The sequence below is a fragment of the Mizuhopecten yessoensis genome, unplaced genomic scaffold, assembly GCF_002113885.1.
Source record: "Mizuhopecten yessoensis strain PY_sf001 unplaced genomic scaffold, ASM211388v2 scaffold8839.1, whole genome shotgun sequence".
NCBI classification, from domain to species: domain Eukaryota; kingdom Metazoa; phylum Mollusca; class Bivalvia; order Pectinida; family Pectinidae; genus Mizuhopecten; species Mizuhopecten yessoensis.
In genome coordinates, this window is record NW_018407747.1 from 73,904 (window position 1) to 91,632 (window position 17,729).

The window sequence follows — 17,729 nt, forward strand, 5'->3', positions numbered from 1 at the left end:
AGCTCTGTAAGGTATGGTTTTCATTTAAGATTTTTTTAAAGCTATAATAACATATCAAACATCTTTTCAATGATTAGTTAAGAGTTTTTGGTAGTGGTATGGAGGACATTTTTAAACATGGAGACGTCAAAGTCAGTTGATAAGTATAGAGATCACAGCCATATTATCTGCACATCAAGTAGTGTCGACAACCTGCAAGTTAGCCCACTTTTGTTTTTAAGTTCAAGTAGGAGAACTTATGTGGATATTTTACATTTTTGTTAATGACTGGGTTGATCTTTGCCCTTATAAGCAAATTCAGATGCAAATACCAGGATATTTGACCTTGATGAAAAACTAAAGAAATTTAGGATTTCTTACCTTTGTGAGTAAACTATTGTAGAAATAAATGTTGGCATTGTCAATAATTTGGTGTTGAAATCTTGTCATTATATATATATAATAAAATTGGTGAAGATGATTGACATTTGTCAGTACATATGCAATTGTTCAGGTAAAAAGATGTTTGACATTGTCAATAAGTGGTGTATGGCTTTTTGACAGATATTTATAAATACATTTGATCTTTGTCAATATAATGCCAGGGGAGATAATAGTTTTGACAACAAATGGCACAAGAGATAAATTGGTGTTGAGATGTACAACTTCATCAGTAATTGGATTAAGGATTTTTATCAGTAATGTGTGTTGAGGTGTTTGATCCAGACAAAACAATGCTGTATAAAGTAAAGATGTTTGACCTTTGTCACTAATTCGTCTGATAAGATTTATGACAATAAGTGGTATACTGACCGTTGTCAATAATTCGTCTGATAAGATTTATGACAATAAGTGGTTTACTGACCGTTGTCAATAATTCGTCTGATAAGATTATGACAATAAGTGGTATACTGACCGTTGTCAATAATTCGTCTGATAAGATTATGACAATAAGTGGTATACTGACCGTTGTCAGTAATTCGTCTGATAAGATTTATGACAATAAGTGGTATACTGCCCCTTGTCACTAATTCGTCTGATAAGATTTATGACAATAAGTGGTATACTGACCGTTGTCACTATAATTCGTCTGATAAGATTTATGAAAATAAGTGATATACTGACCGTTGTCACTAATTCGTCTGATAAGATTTATGACAATAAGTGGTATACTGTCCCTTGTCACTAATTCGTCTGATAAGTTTTATGACAATAAGTGGTATACTGACCATTGTCCCTAATTCGTCTGATAAGATTTATGACAATAAGTGGTATACTGACCCTTGTCACTAATTCGTCTGATAAGATTTATGACAATACGTGGTATACTGACCGTTGTCACTAATTCGTCTGATAAGATTTATGACAATAAGTGGTATACTGACCGTTGTCACTAATTCTTCAAGTGACCTATGTCAATCACTTTTTATTCTTGAAGAGACATACAATAACTGTATGGTAACATTTTCAGTTCATGTATATGGTATATGCTTTACCTTTGTCTGTCAACTCATGTTGAGGTGACTGACCTAGTTACTGGAATGTTTTACACAGACTGTAAATTACTGTAGATCTTTGACCTTCGTAAGTGAACTTAATTGGTTATGAAACTGTGACAAACCTGTACCAAATTTAAAATAAAACCATGAATAACATCTACAAGGAATCAAACTGAGATTTCCCCGAGAAACGTGTGAAAAATGTGCTGTGCGCATGCCCTAATATTCACATATACGTCATACAATTTGTTAATACTCAGCAGAAGTTTCATACAGTGTTCCCACTCATTTTTCTTATCTGGGGGTTTTGGTACCCCCAAGGTTTTCAAAATGGGGGTACACCAGCAGATTTTGGGGGTACAGGTATGTGTTTTGAGAGATACCAATTGTTGTTGCCTTAAATTATTTCCTAATTAAATAAAAACAATGAGAATTATCATATTCAGCATTTGTTTTCATTTTGTGATTGATATTTTGTAAATAATATTTATTGCTTATTTATTAGTAATAAAACATTGCAAGGATGACTGCATATCATGATCCATTCTGTAAAATGTCACCTATGTTGATCTTTACTTATTTACCGTTTTGCTTACTGAGTAAGTGTTTTTTAATACACTGATGATGTAACAGCGCTGATGTTTGTTAATTTGTTGTATCTTTTATCAAACGACGTGATGATGATTTAATATTTCTTTGTGGTAACGGTATTCCAACTGATCATCTAGCCTCAAACAATCAAATTCCTCATGCCATTTGGTTTGAAATCTTTTAATATTTTTACATTTTGCAGTGGCAAATTTCCCCGAGTGACTGAAAAAAAACCTTGCAGCGTGGTTTGCTTCAACATTTTGTTTGTGTGTATTCTTCTGGTTCAACGAAGCACTTTACCATCCAGGCGAGTGGGCCATAACGATTTACATATTAAAGCATTTTCATGAGCAAGACTACCTGCCGAGAAAATGGGAAAACACCACAACTTTTGTTTTTGACTTCGATTAGTTTCTCGCCTTCTGTAAATAACATTTCGTCGAGGTGGAATATAGAATTATTTAGAGAATATTTTGAATGCAAGACACAAATTTCTGCGCGTGCAGGTCACTAAAGGCAGTCAAAATCTGTACGTGATTTATTTATCATCAGTGGACAGTCCTGATCACAAATGGACAGGACCTGATCACCAGTGGACATGTCCTGGTCACCAGTGGACAGCCCGGATCACCAGTGGACAGTCCTGATCACCAGTGGACAGTCCTGATCATCAATGGACATGACCTGATCACCAGTGGACATGACCTGATCACCAGTGGACAGTCCTGATCACCAATGGACAGTCCTGATCACAAATGGACAGCCCTGATCACAAATCGACAGTCCTGATCACAAGTGGACAGTCCTGATCACAAGTGGACAGTCCTGATCACCAGTGGACATGTCCTGGTCACAAGTGGACATGACCTGATCATCAGTGGACATGACCTGATCATCAGTGGACAGTCCTGATCACAAATGGACAGTCCTGATCACCAGTGGACATGACCTGATAACCAGTGGACAGTCCTGAACACCAATGGACAGTCCTGATCACAAGTGGACAGTCCGGATCACAAGTGGACAGTCCTGATCACCAGTGGTCATGTCCTGGTCACCAGTGGACATCCCCTGGTCACCAGTGGACATGACCTGATCATCAATGGACAGTCCTGATCGCCAGTGGACAGTCCTGATCACCAATGGACAGTCCTGATCACCGGTGGACAGTCCTGATCACCAGTGGTCATGTCCTGGTCACCAGTGGACATGACCTGGTCGCCAGTGGACATGTCCTGGTCCCCAGTGGACATGACCTGATCACCAGGGGACATGACCTGATCATCAGTGGATAGTCCTGATCACCAGTGGACATGCCCTGATCACCAGTGGACATGACCTGGTCGCCAGTGGACATGTCCTGGTCACAGTGGACATGACCTGATCACCAGGGGAGCTGACCTGATCATCAGTGGACATGACTTGGTCACCGGTGGACAGCCCTGATCACCAATGGACAGGCCTTATCACCAGGGGACAGTCCTGATCGCCAGTGGACATTCCTGGTCACCAGTGGACAGTCACGGTCACCAGTGGACATGTCCTGGGCACCAGTGGACATGACCTGATCACCAGGGGACATGACCTGATCATCAGGGGACATGACTTGGTCACCAGTGGACAGTCCTGATCACCAATGGACAGGCCCGGTCACAAATGGACAGCCCTGATCACAAATCGACCGTCCTGATCACAAGTAGACAGTCCTGATCACAAGTGGACAGTCCGGATCACAAGTGGACAGTCCTGATCACCAATGGACAGGCCCGGTCACAAATGGACAGCCCTGATCACAAATCGACCGTCCTGATCACAAGTAGACAGTCCTGATCACAAGTGGACAGTCCTTATCACCAGTGGACATGACCTGATAACCAGTGGACAGTCCTGAACACCAATGGACAGTCCTGATCACCAGTGGCCATGACCTGATCATCAGTGGACATGTCCTGATCATCAGTGGACAGTCCTGATCACTAGTGGACATGTCCAGATCACCAGTGGACATGACCTGATAACCAGTGGACAGTCCTGAACACCAATGGACAGTCCTGATCACCAGGGGACATGACCTGATCATCAGTGGACGGTCCTGATCGCCAGTGGACATGACCTTGTCACCAGTGGACATGTCCTGGTCACCAGTGAACATGTCTTGATCACCAGTGGACATGACCTGGTCGCCAGTGGACATGTCCTGGTCACCAGTGAACATGTCTTGATCACCAGTGGACATGACCTGATAACCAGTGGACAGTCCTGAACACCAATGGACAGTCCTGATCACCAGTGGCCATGACCTGATCATCAGTGGACAGTCCTGATAACCAGTGGACATGACCTGATCATCAGCGGACAGTCCTGATCGCCAGTGGACATTCCTGGTCACCAGTGGACAGTCACGGTCACCAGTGGACATGTCCTGGTCACTAGTAGACAGTCCTGATCACCAGTGGACATGCCCTGATCACAGGTGGACAGTCCTGATCACTAGTGGACATGTCCTGATCACCAGTGGATAGTCCTGATCACCAGTGGACATGTCCTGGGCACTAGTGGACAGTCCTGATCACCAGGGGACATGACCTGATCACCAGGGGAGCTGACCTGATCATCAGTGGACATGACTTGGTCACCGGTGGACAGCCCTGATCACCAATGGACAGGCCTTATCACCAGGGGACAGTCCTGATCGCCAGTGGACAGTTCTGATCACCAGTGGACAGTCCTGGTCACCAGTGGACATGACCTGATCACCAGTGGACAGTTTCTTCAGTTTTGCTCATTGGTCATGTGACCTTGTATTTTCATAGACATAATCACCCCCAACAAACCCAAACCAACAAATGAGCATATGAAAAATTATACTTTTATGGGTTCTATATTGGAAGCAGCATTAGGAGTTCCATAAAATTGATACACATTTTTCATATTGATCTGCAATCAATCCAATTGATTTTCTGATTGTACACATTTTTATTTGTGCACAAAATGTTCCCCAACCAAAGTGTGAGTGTAAGGTAAACAATACTAATCGCTGCCTTATAATGATAGCCAATCACATGTGTCAGGAATAAACACTATTTATAACTGTTTTTACTAGGGATCTAATCCATACTTATAATCAATACCCACACACAACAAAGCCAGGCCAGCACTTGTATATTCAGGTCAATAGCTCAATGCATGTTTACTAAACCTGTAAACAAAGCACTTTCATATAATTTACACTGGACCTAGAAACAGAGCTAAATAAGGCAGTGTTTATGTGGTACCACTGGGTATATATATACCATTGCAGCATTTGTTTGCTGTTCTTTAAATCCAGCCCATTTGTATGTAGTCTTATCCTGTGAAAAAGCCAGTGTTTTGTCTGTGTTTTATCAAGTGGGGACGTTCCACTTATCTCTAGCCACCGAGAGTTAGGCAGTAAAACAAACTTCACTGGGTGGTGGCGTTTTCTCCAAAAAAGTAAACAAACACCTGTGGATTGTACCTTAAGTCCTGGGACTACTTTTAAATTCTTTATAAACTTGAGTCATCATGCTAAAAAGGAAATGTCCTAAAACGTTTGTTGACTCCTCATAAAATTGAGCTATGTTACAAAAATCAATTCAGAAAGCAGACACAAATCATCAATAAACAGTAATTGAAGCTTAGAGTTAATATGTATTTAATGTGAAGATCCTTTAGTCCTCAGTAATGTGTTAGATATGAAATATTCTTCAGTGTATTAATAAAATTAACTACTCTAGTGACTACATTTAACTTCTCTCAAACAGATAACACAACTTAAATTCACAATTAAACACATACTATCCTTATTTAAAACCTATAAAACTATTAATTCAAGATTGTTTAAATTTCTTGAATAACAAGTAACTAACCTTCTTTAAAACCTATAAACTATTAATTCAAGATTGTTTAAATTTCTTCAATAACAAGTAACATACAAGACATCTATATTCATCAAACAAGAGTTTAATAAATCACTATTTTATCATTGCTTTGATATTTAGAACAATAAACCTTTACCCTGAATAACAAAATGATCTTTTGTTATAATTTGAAACATAATGAAATACATTGTTCATTCTAGTAAATTGTTTATATGTTCAATGATTCAGCTGTCGTAACCGTATCAAAATTGTTATTAAATATCTCTGTTTTATTTTTATAATGATATTTCTTTACAGTCATGAAAGACTGATAAAATTTCCCAATAATAGATATTATTGCAGTCCTATACAAATAACGTTAGCCATTTACCAATTAAAATACTTCCAAGTTACATTATCATATTTATAAACACTAAATGGCACGTCATACATAACCCGAGGACAGACGCATTACAATAAATCATCAATGAAAAGCGTCCAATAAATAGGTGTTTCAGGAAATAAATTTTTCTTAAAATAAAATTGATTATTTAGTATTGTTAGGGAGAGTTCAAATAAATGATGTAATACAATATTCAACACAAGAAGGATCAGATTTTTTTCTTATTCAATGAATTCATTTACTTAAATTACTATATGACTTAATGATACTTCTTAAATCATTTTTCAGAATTACATATGTACGGTCCTCAATCACCCCAGTCATTAGTCATGACTGGAACATAAACTTGTGACAATGAACCAGTTTGGAAAGCAATAACTTGTACTGATCAAGAATTATATAAACAGATAATATATACTATTGTTTATTACTATTATATTTATAAAAGCACTGTTAATAATTTATTTAAAATAAACTGTTAACATATATCCCATTCCTGAATGAATTATGCATAGTCAATTATCTAAACTAGAAAACAATGAGTAAATCCTTTGTACATTCAAAAATATGTTGATGTAAAAAGTTGTAATTTTCATTATATAAAGGCTATGCTAATTAAATTATAAAAACTATCACTCCTTATCAATTTTGTAATACTTTTTTTAATTCAGGGTGACATCATAAAATGTTATTTGTAATATTGAAAAAAAAATAACGAATAAAAAAATTCCCATGTGTAAAAATACAAACTAGATAGTATCTTATGCTTCAAACACTCACAATGACATCTCGGAAAAGTGTTAATGTCTAACAATTGACTGTAAATTTACGGGGTCGAGTTACGATTAGGTCACGGTGCTCCGAACAGTTAGTCCAACTATCGTGACCTTACACGACATCTAAGTAGGGGCAGTCATATCAGGGTACGGTCAGTGACAGTCGGCAACTCGCCAAATGTCAGCATCTAGACGATGCGACCACAGTCACTACAAGACAAAGAGCACAATTCGTTGTTGATTCCATTCAGAAAATAACAGTATCCCATTCAGTGTGAACACAAAAGCTACACGCAAAAGCATGGCTTTTATCTGCACGAGCAATGTGTTTGCGATAGTGACAGAGTAAGCAAATGTCATGACACTTTAGGGTTAAAAATATTAAAAATGACACCATTCGTTAATTTTGCTTACATGTATTTTTTCATGATGCATCACTACGGGAGGATAAAAACTGCTTCATCGCTTACCTCATTTGCTATGCAAATTGTTTACTCTCCGAGGACTATCCCGACCCCAAAAAACAACATGCTCAACGCACCGACAAATGCCGGTGCAAAAAACACAGATTAACAGCTAAAAATGGTCATGTCATTCACAAATCCTGCAATAAAATATTTTATTTCTTACCTTTTTACACCGCTAACGTTCTCTTTCTCAACAGAAAAATCGGTGAAAATTAACAGCACGAAAGACAACACTCTACCACCCAATCACAACCGTAAATACAAATATATTCATACGCACAAACATCTGTCCCGTTAGAAAAAACTAAACAGCGGGTCGGACGACCTCCTTCTTTATTCTGAATCAATAAACACATATTACCAAACCCGTGGATAGTGAGAAGATGTCATATATCGAAGATTTGTTAATTCCGAATTTACTTTATTTATGTAGCGCATGTAGTCTTTGTTATTTAAAGGGGTAAAGCGCCTCCGCTGGTGACGTCACGGGCACCTGCTGTGTAAACAGAAAATAACAAACAATGGCAAACAGCGGAGTTTTCCCGTGTTTAATACCCGAAATCTAAACATTTGCATGATCTGATCGGAGCAGAAACTGTTTGGGGTTACACCCAAACATCTAGATATATTTTAAGTGAAGTGAAGACAGGATTAAAGAGATTTTGACTGTTGTGCTAACCTCTCGGTAAGATTATATTACCGGTCCCGTTATCCAGGCTAACATACAGTTTCTTATAAATTAATATGAAATTATTCCATCGTCAAAACGATTCAACTGTCGTGGAATACAAAAGCACCTGAAGAGATGCTGCCCAAATTTGATCAATGTTATTTTGTTGAGAGCAGAGTTTGCGTTGTTGTGCATTGTGAAGTTGCTTTGTTTACTGCATCTGAAAAAGTAGGGCACTGGACCAGCAGACGACGCAAGTTTAAAAACCCATCGCCTATAACACGGTTGATACACGTCACTTCACACAGCTAGGATATATTCCAACCTGAATAACTATTTCAATCATCAGCCCTAGAAAAAAAAATCTAGTGCATGTTTAGGCGTTCCCTCTAAGAGGTACTGACTGTATTTATATTTGTATAAGCAGAAACATTCTATAAGATTTCTCAGTTTGGAAATATGTATTATCAAAGTTTTACTTCTACACAACGTGTCGCAACGTTCATTGTTTGGGTAGAAAATAAAACTTTGATAGAAACGTTGTTTTTTTTAAATCAAATTTTGACTGTTATTTTTCTTCGTCTTAAATATTGCTCTTATCTTAGAAAAAAACGTAATAATATTAAAAACAGAAACAAAAAAACTTATAAATACAAGTACACACAATCTACTGTTAATCTTGATATTAACCTAGGCATGTTTTTGACTGAATCATTCCAACACCCACCCCCTCCAAGTTTTGAATAAAAGCAATTGAAAATGAGCAGGCTAGGTCGCTTAATATCTATCGAAATAAATCAATTTTACTCATTTCCTTACTCTTTCCTGTCGTCTCTGATTAGAGACATTTGGCCTACTTATCTCACATTCAGTTCCATTTGGCAAGTGTTGGGATTCAAATTACTTACACTATTAAAATGGTGCTGTCAAATCTTTTTTGATAGAGTCAATGAAAAATAAAGTTTCCAGTCGAGAAACTATCCACCGGAAAAATGCGTTACCAATTTGTATGTTATTGCGTCAATCAGTGACGCATGTAAAAAAAAAGTGTGATCTTATAGTTCGTATATAGTTCTCAACTGACATTTGAAATGTTGACTAGATCGTCTGACTTTAAACATATGTTATTTTATCACATAATGTACTGTGTTATCCAGTGAATATAAAACCACGTAATATGACCTATCAGCCCTGTGATTGGTTGTAAGTTTCATTTGTTTCAATTGTGACGTCACGCCTAGGACAAGTACATGACGTCACAGACTTACGCACTGGAGTCAAAGTGGCGACTTTTTCATTTCAAGGTTGCATGCAAATTATCTTTTTACACGAATAAATGCCACAAATCTTGATTATGTGATAAAAAGGATCTTACATAATAATAATAAATAATAAAATATTTTATTTAAGTGTCACACATATTTTACATAACACATCACTTACATAATAAAAATACAAATATGCAAAATATGCCAAGCCATACTGACGTACGAGACACTACTTAAAATCCTTACACTCGTTTTCATTTCATATGAAATTGATGAAACTCGTCACGATTTTTTTTTATTCTAGCTCGCCAGAGGCTGCTAAATTGAAAAATTCGTAGACTCGTTTCATAAATCTCATATGAAATAGAAACTCATGTTAGATCCTATATATGTCCAAAATAGGTACAAAGGATTTTGCACAAGTAATAGCAACTTATGAAGACTAGATCGTCGAGTACATATTAAAGGGAGTAAAGCGTCTTGAGTTCCGTTATTTGTATAAAAAGGTCGATATGATATGTCACAATGGGTTCCTTGTATCGTCATCATTTGTGCAGCTATCAATTTTGTTTTAGAAAAACTTCAACATTCGTCTTAATACGCGATCATTTAAAACTAATTATTTTAAATATAATACTAAAAAAACTTTTCGTATGAAATTTGTGTGACAAGAAAGACACACAAAGACTTCACATTTCTGTCATCGACTCATGATCAAGAGCCAATGAAAGATATTTCGGGTCAGTAGCGAAATCGCATGACAAGAATGATCTTTCATCAGCATCAGAGACTATTTCGGTGGTCTGTTGGCGCAGTGGATAGCGCACAAGCCTTTTACCAAGGCGACCAAGGTTCGATAACGATCGTACCAAAGGTACTAGCCTCGTAATGATTACTTTTTAGGTGTATTGACGAACGAGGCTAGTACCTGTGATCGGACGAGAAATGGTATGGGGTCATCTGCTCGACCACGTGTTTTTTCCCCCTGAGTACTTCGGTTTCCTCCCACATAAAGACCCCCACGCGCTAACATCCGGGCTAACAAGAGTGACAAATATAAGTCGAAATAACTTGTTTCACAATTGTTGTAAAATAAATATATAATATATATCAGATTATACTCTACACCACAGGGACCTGATAATTTGTACATCTGTATTTGGATCTAAATTAAGGTGTTCAGAGTAATTCTACACAGATCGACTTACTCTGAACACCTAACTTTAGATCCAAATAAAGCTGTAACAAATGATAAGGTCTCTGTGCTTGTAACCACACAGGGACTCATGATATATAATATATATAATATATATATATATAAAGAAGTGCCCGGCATCTTGTGTCCTCTGACAGAATAATTTTGTCCATTGGCGCTCATTCACAGGGACTCGAGAATCAACTATAGACTCTTTAAAGAGTTAAGATCATCACTCGGTAAAATGCACCTCCCCTTAGTGTTTGTATACTAATATCATCATTGGAAGGGATGATGACACTTTTGTGTTTATCTGAACCCTAACACGTTTTACATTTAATAATACCTACTACACATTAGATCGACCCAATTCACATCATGTTACTAATTCACAGGTCCCTGTGCTTGAGGTATTTAACGTCTATATATTTTATCTACACTTGCTGAGAGGCAATGCCTTAAGTAATGAAAAACTTGACATTCTACTTGAACCGTTTGCTATCTTTCTGTTGGTATAATTTCTTGAAATCGTTGACTTATTACATTGCTACAAATACTGTAAACAACAAACAAACAAACAAACCTCACATACGTCACTCTCCCATACAATGCATTGACGGTTTCGTTTCAATTTTGTAAATATTTTTTCTTTTGATAATTGGAATACTGGTTTCACCCTTTCAAGATCCCAATTGCACCTTATCGTGAGAAGTGACTTATGTGGGACCCTCTGTGGAATCACAGGGGTGGAATCATTATTGTTCTTGTCTTTTCTTTTACTCAGAGGATATCAAATAATTGATCTGCTGCCCCCATTTGAGGAGAGAGAAAAACTTCGGACTTATATCTTTTCATTTTCTTATCTGGCGGTGTCTCCCAAGGAACCCTTCTTCGTGCGACTTAATAGCTGTTGTGAGGACATGAAATATGAAAATATAAAAAATAATGTCGAATTTATATTTAATTTTACGGTGGCTGATTGCCGACATCCAAAACATAGTTTTATCTCGTTGAATGAGTATTTCGTTATTAGACTAAGTATCTTGTTAACGAGTTAAATAATTATTTGGTTGTCCTCATTCAGCTACCGTAAATTTTAGATATCAAAGTTAAAAAAAGGATAAAAGAGGGTTTAACATTCTTGAAACGACTAAAGTCGTACGAGGAAGGGTGCCAAGGAGACACTGCCATAGCGAAAGAGGAGGCCTTAACAATGAAGTAGGGGCAATGGGTTTTGGTTTCAAAAGGAAAAAATCCGCTTCTGCAGATGTCCTCTATTAGATCCTTATACTATAATATATGCAGCGTTATATAGCACTTCTGTTCTTTCCCAGCATTCATTATCCGTATTTCCTTTAAAAGGAGTTCCCGGTGATTTTTGGTTTTATTTATGTCAATATCTGAAAGAGATAACTTTTTTTTTTTTTTTATTGTGCTATGAGTTTATTTTTAGCGGATTTTAGTATAAAAATCTTAACTTTCTATCAATATCTTCTGAGCGAAAGAAAATTCAAACGATAATGGCGTGAATCGGGCCCTTGATTAAAAACTCTAGTAAAATTCATATTTTGTCCATTGGCAATCGACTTCCATATTCATGCGGTTGAGTCCTATTAATTTAAGATAACCTTCGATTATGTATGTAATCACTGAGTTTAAACGTCGAGGCAAGGTAAAATCTAAAACCCCTCCATTTGAAAGAACGTTGACCATCATATTTTGAAATCACTAAGAGACCTTGCGGTAAGCTTACAGTCCATTTGAGTAGATTTTTAGAAAGGAGAGGTACATAATTTTGCAGTATTTCGGTGTTAATGCCCAGAAGTAATAAACAATTATATGGTGAGCATCATTCGAAAACTTACCCGAGTACATCTTCATTTCTTAAGTGAATGTTGGCACAGTATTATGGAAAATACCGAAATATAACAATGAGCTTAAGGTACAGAGTCCCAAATCTTTGTGCTTTATCTTCAACGATGAAGAGTTTCAATTTGTACGGCATTTTTCTTCTGACAAGGAGTTATTTTCCATAAACTATAAGAAACTATTCGAAAGAAATATGTTTTGCTATAACATCCATTTTTGTCTCAAAATCACATCCACTGCGGGAATTCGCTCCCGGGGCCTCTCGGCAGAGCGCTGATCCGCTGCGCTATCACTCACAATATATGTTATATCAGGTTTTAATATTTTTAGCAATATGATTGAGAACAATTTCCAAATGATCTTCTCTCTTATAAAGCTTGCAGCGTATGGTTGTCTTTGTCTGCAGAAGGAGGATCTAACATGAAATCAGAAAATTAATGTCTGTATACTGTTGAACAGTATTCATATCGCATTGATGGAACAAGTCATTGGGAATGTTCATTTAAACGTTGGTGACGAGGTTGAATTTTAGTTTCGTTAAATATCCCAGTCATTGTCAAATGTGTGTTTAACAGTATATCCGGTGAGAAAAAGGAAGGGCATGTGTTGTTGAAAGTCAGAGGCTTGAGCCGCTATATATATATGTCGACAGGTGGCTGTTTAAGGAAGTATTGACGTAGATATTCTTAAAGGTTGAAGTTAATAATAGTTGCCTCATCAAAAGTATCATGTTCAGTAAAACAAGCAACTAAGAGTAGAAGCTACTCTATGAATTTTGGTCAAATAAATTTCATAATTGTAATATGGAAGATTTTGTCGTTTATGTCTGGACGATGAGGTAAGAAATGCTATATCTCAGTGGAGTAAAAGGTAACCATTGTCATAATTTACTCTTGGAGAACACAAGGAAGTCTTATTAGATAATGTTTCAAATTAATCCCCGAGTCTGAAATCGTCGACGCATACAGATACAAACCTGTTACAGTAGATTGGTTTCGTTTGTTGTGTTTTACGTCCTATTAACAGCCAAGCATTGTAATTTAAGGACGTGTCTGGTTTTGGTGATGGAGGAAAACCGGAGTGCCCTGAGAAGAAAAACCACCGACCTACGGCCAGTACCTGGCGACTGCCCCTCGTTTGTCTCGAACCCGTGACCCAGTGGTGGAGTGAACATAGATATAGACGGCCAGACCTCCGCGGCCCTACCCTGTTAGAAATACAGGTAAATAACTGATAGCCTTTTGTAAATCCAGGTACATGTCAGCCCCTGTAATCAGCAACAAACGGGTAAATAACTTGCTGTGGTCATGAGCCTTGTTTTGGTGATGAAGGAAAACCGGAGTACCTGTACATGTCTACCTGCCGCTATTACCTGGCGATTGCCCCATGGTCATGTACAGTTACAGGTAAATTCCTCCGTGATCAGCTATAGACAGGTGAATGATTACTGCCTCGGCGATGTAAAACTATAGGTAATTGTAGAATGTCAGCATCTGTAATTAACAACAAACAGATATAAATAACTACAGCGGCGTTGGAAAGCTACAGGTGATTCCTCCGTGATTAGCAGGAGACAGGTAAATACTGACGAGTTGATGTAAATAACAGGTAATTGCATAATATATGACAATAGTATGTAATACATAGATAAGATGTCAGCCTCTGTGATTAGCGACAAACATAGAAGTAAACAAAAGGTAAGCATCGTATACTTTACACTACATAACACAAGTCAGGAGGAGGAACCGTACACCATTGGTTACCAGTAACACACACACACAAAGATAATGAATGGAAGAAATATAGAAAAAAAAGGAGAAGAATGGGAAGAGTTGGGTGGTGTTATATAGGCGTTCGGCAGAATATCAACATTTATTAGACTTTCGAGTGGTGTACACACTTAAAACCCTTTCTGGAGAATATACTTATTATGCTTCCTATATCGTGGGTCAACATTATAACTTAAATTAATTACTCTCTTAGTTATTGTCCAATTAGAAAAGTTCTCCTTTGCTTGAGGTATTTTGAGGCTCAGATAGTCAGCGAAACATACAGAGATACGTACTATTTAGCATAAATTGCTTCTCCAATTATGTAATAGCGAGTCCATACCTTTTGTCGGTTCCTGCCTCGATACATATCTAAACATATCAAATCTATATCCTTAATTGACGTTTCTATTTATCACAATCAAATGGTAAACGGAGTTGAAATTACTGCATTACAATTAGGTTTTAACCACGATTAGGTTAGTTAAATCTTTTGATCCCCTCCCCCGGCTCTTTTCTCTTTTCTTTTCATAATCTGTTTATATTACGTCACTTGACCAACTTAAATAAGTCGGTTCAGTGTTATATTAGATTTCAACATTCTGCCATATCTTATCGTTATCGTCGAGTCTCGATCTGCCATTTCAGCGATAGTTTGTCTGTCAGACGAGAGTTTAAGAATGGGCAGTGGAGACAGACGACACAAGCGCCGCTTCTATATATCCGGTTCCGGTGACTTGATTTAGATTACACTTCCTGTATGCAGAAAGTACGTGCGTTTACACCAAGGAGGGTCTTTTTCATGTCATGACGTTTCAGTTTGGCCGAATTTATTTGAGACTCATTAACGCCAAAACACACTTTTTTTTCTAAAAGGATATGATTCATCGACCTCATCGACGTCATCAATGTTATAAGTTGATCATTTGCATTTCATGAAGAATGAATAGGAAAATATGCATAAAGTATATGCATACTAATTAAGAAAGCATTGACAACAGTGTGCTCACTCTGAACCGTGCACCAGTGTTACCATTTTCATCGGTTCGCTGAGAGTTTCGTATTGCAGAGAGAACCAAATTTTTCGGCTCGTTTAGTCAATATTCGCATTGAACAGAGTGTGGTTTAGACAGTGTACTAGGTGTAGGTGTATCAGATAAAGGCAATACTTCCACAAGAACCATCCTATGGTTTATTTTACCTAATCATTTAATCATTTTAATTGCATAAATAGTTTTTCACTTATTTGGGGGATACCAAAAAAGTCATTGTTACTTTTTATTTTTTAGATACATAACGTTTTGAACAATGTAATTTTTTAAATGCAAAAATGTGTGTTGCCAATTCAAATATGATATAATATATAACAGTTTAATGCACTTCTTGTGAATGGAAATGGATTTTATAAAATTTCTTAGTTTGTTTTCCCAGCCCTCGGAAATTGAATGAATACATGTATAAAACACCGTATAATTGTAAAGAAGAAATGTTAAACTAAATGATCAGAGGCATACGTTTATGAATTTTGCTTTAGAAAACGAGATATTACCATTTTTTTAAATGCCGCTTCGTAATCTATTGTAAAAATTTGGTTCACCTGTAGGGGAAAACCATAGCCTCATATTAATTAAATGAAAGATGGAAATCCTGACGAATTCGAAGTGCAAGCTTCATGTCAATACACACCCGATGTCAAAATAAACAATACAACTTACAATTCTAAATTTTATGTAGATTTTCTACAATCGTTATAATAAGGATGAGATGCTTACGTGTGAACGATATGGCGACGAAAAATATATTAGTAATAATAAAAAACGATAATTTATATATCACTATTGAAAAAAATGTGATTAACGATTTGATAAGCTTTTATTATTCATACGCCGCTATTCTCTGCAACGATCAAAAGTCACAGGATGTCACGTCGACAACTGTTAAACGTTTAAAACAATGTCGCGCCTGATCAGCTCTGTGTGTCATTCATCTATTAAGATATAAGGATTGTAGACTATGCTGATGGATAATTCAGTCTTCGAGGTTTGCTGTAACCTTGATGGTCAAACTTATCATTATTTCAGTAGTTTCACGGTTAATAATATATATATACTTTATATATTTAATTCGAAATTAATCGATACTCCTCCAAATTTTGAAATTCATAGATTAAGGGGTCTTTAGCTGCGATAACGTAGTTTTCTGATGGCAGAGGAGGCCGGGTATTAATATTAGTACTAGGGGTCTTACGCACTCGCCCCTCTGATTGTACAGTAATTTAGACAATTTAGCTTTCCATCTTTTTGGTCCATAGCATCACTGGTGGTTCCTAGAAACAGCTGAATGATGCCGTGTACTCCATTTTTATAATCAAACTTTAAATGTACAATCACCTCTGTGTGTGGTATGTCCATCTCCCTTCAATTTTGATTTGTTAATTACTATATCACCAACATCTGGTTCGTCTGCCCGCGAACGTTTGTTGCAGTATCCGCTTCATAGTTTATCTTTGAATTCTAATTCATAATTAACAAATGTTAAAATTTAAATTATGTTTTTATTTTCTAATTAAAAGAGGCAATATGTTTTCGAAGCGGAAATGAATAAAGAATGTTTGTGTATCCGTTGTCTTGGCCATCTTTTCAGGGCCCGTATGCACTAAACTGTTCTCATACTCGAGCATGGATTCTGTACTTAACTTACCTTTTTTTGTAACTCGCTTAAAGCGTGTGACCCAATCAAAATGTCAACTGTAAACATGTAAAGTGATATTTGGCTTGAATCTCTCTAAAACTCTTCCATATCACTGACAAAATGTGGATATATATGGTGATATATTACCTCAGCAAGAAATTGCTCAAAGAAAATGGATATTAAATGAAAATATAGATGATGAAACATGGAAAAAAATATATGAATGTCCTTTTAAAACCACCAACAACTCCAAACTACAGTGGCTACAGTACAGAATAAACCACAGAATTCTCACTACAAACACATTTTTATTCAAAATTGGCAAATCACACAATAACCTTTGCACTTTCTGTAAAATTCACCCTGAAACAATAGTTCATATGCTATGGGATTGCGAAAAAATTGATAGGCTAATTGACGAGCTGAAAACAAATATTATAACTAAAAACCTTACACTAAGATTTGAAAAACAAGAATTCCTTTTTGGTAAACATACATATAACCATACAAAGTTTTATATAGAAAACATCATAATACTACTTATAAAACAATACATATATAAAACTAAATGCCTAGAAATTGACCTTAATCTGACTAGTCTCAAAAACCATATAAAATTTGAATTAAAAGCACAAAAGATCCTTGTGTATAAACAGAATAAATTAATAAATAAG

General features: G+C 36.6%; 2 protein-coding genes across 2 annotated transcripts in view; one reads left to right on the plus strand and one right to left on the minus strand.

Annotated features, from left to right (window-relative positions):
* LOC110456718 (forkhead box protein P1-like) overlaps positions 1-7,849 on the minus strand; it is a 73,043-nt gene extending 65,194 nt beyond the window's left edge. The window contains exon 1 of the mRNA XM_021507631.1: positions 7,757-7,849. The gene's annotated coding sequence lies outside the window, so the exon portion shown is untranslated. The remainder of the gene's footprint in view (positions 1-7,756) is intronic.
* A 7,198-nt stretch (positions 7,850-15,047) lies between these two features.
* LOC110456728 (probable methyltransferase BMT2 homolog) overlaps positions 15,048-17,729 on the plus strand; it is a 39,431-nt gene continuing 36,749 nt past the window's right edge. The window contains exon 1 of the mRNA XM_021507645.1: positions 15,048-15,133. The gene's annotated coding sequence lies outside the window, so the exon portion shown is untranslated. The remainder of the gene's footprint in view (positions 15,134-17,729) is intronic.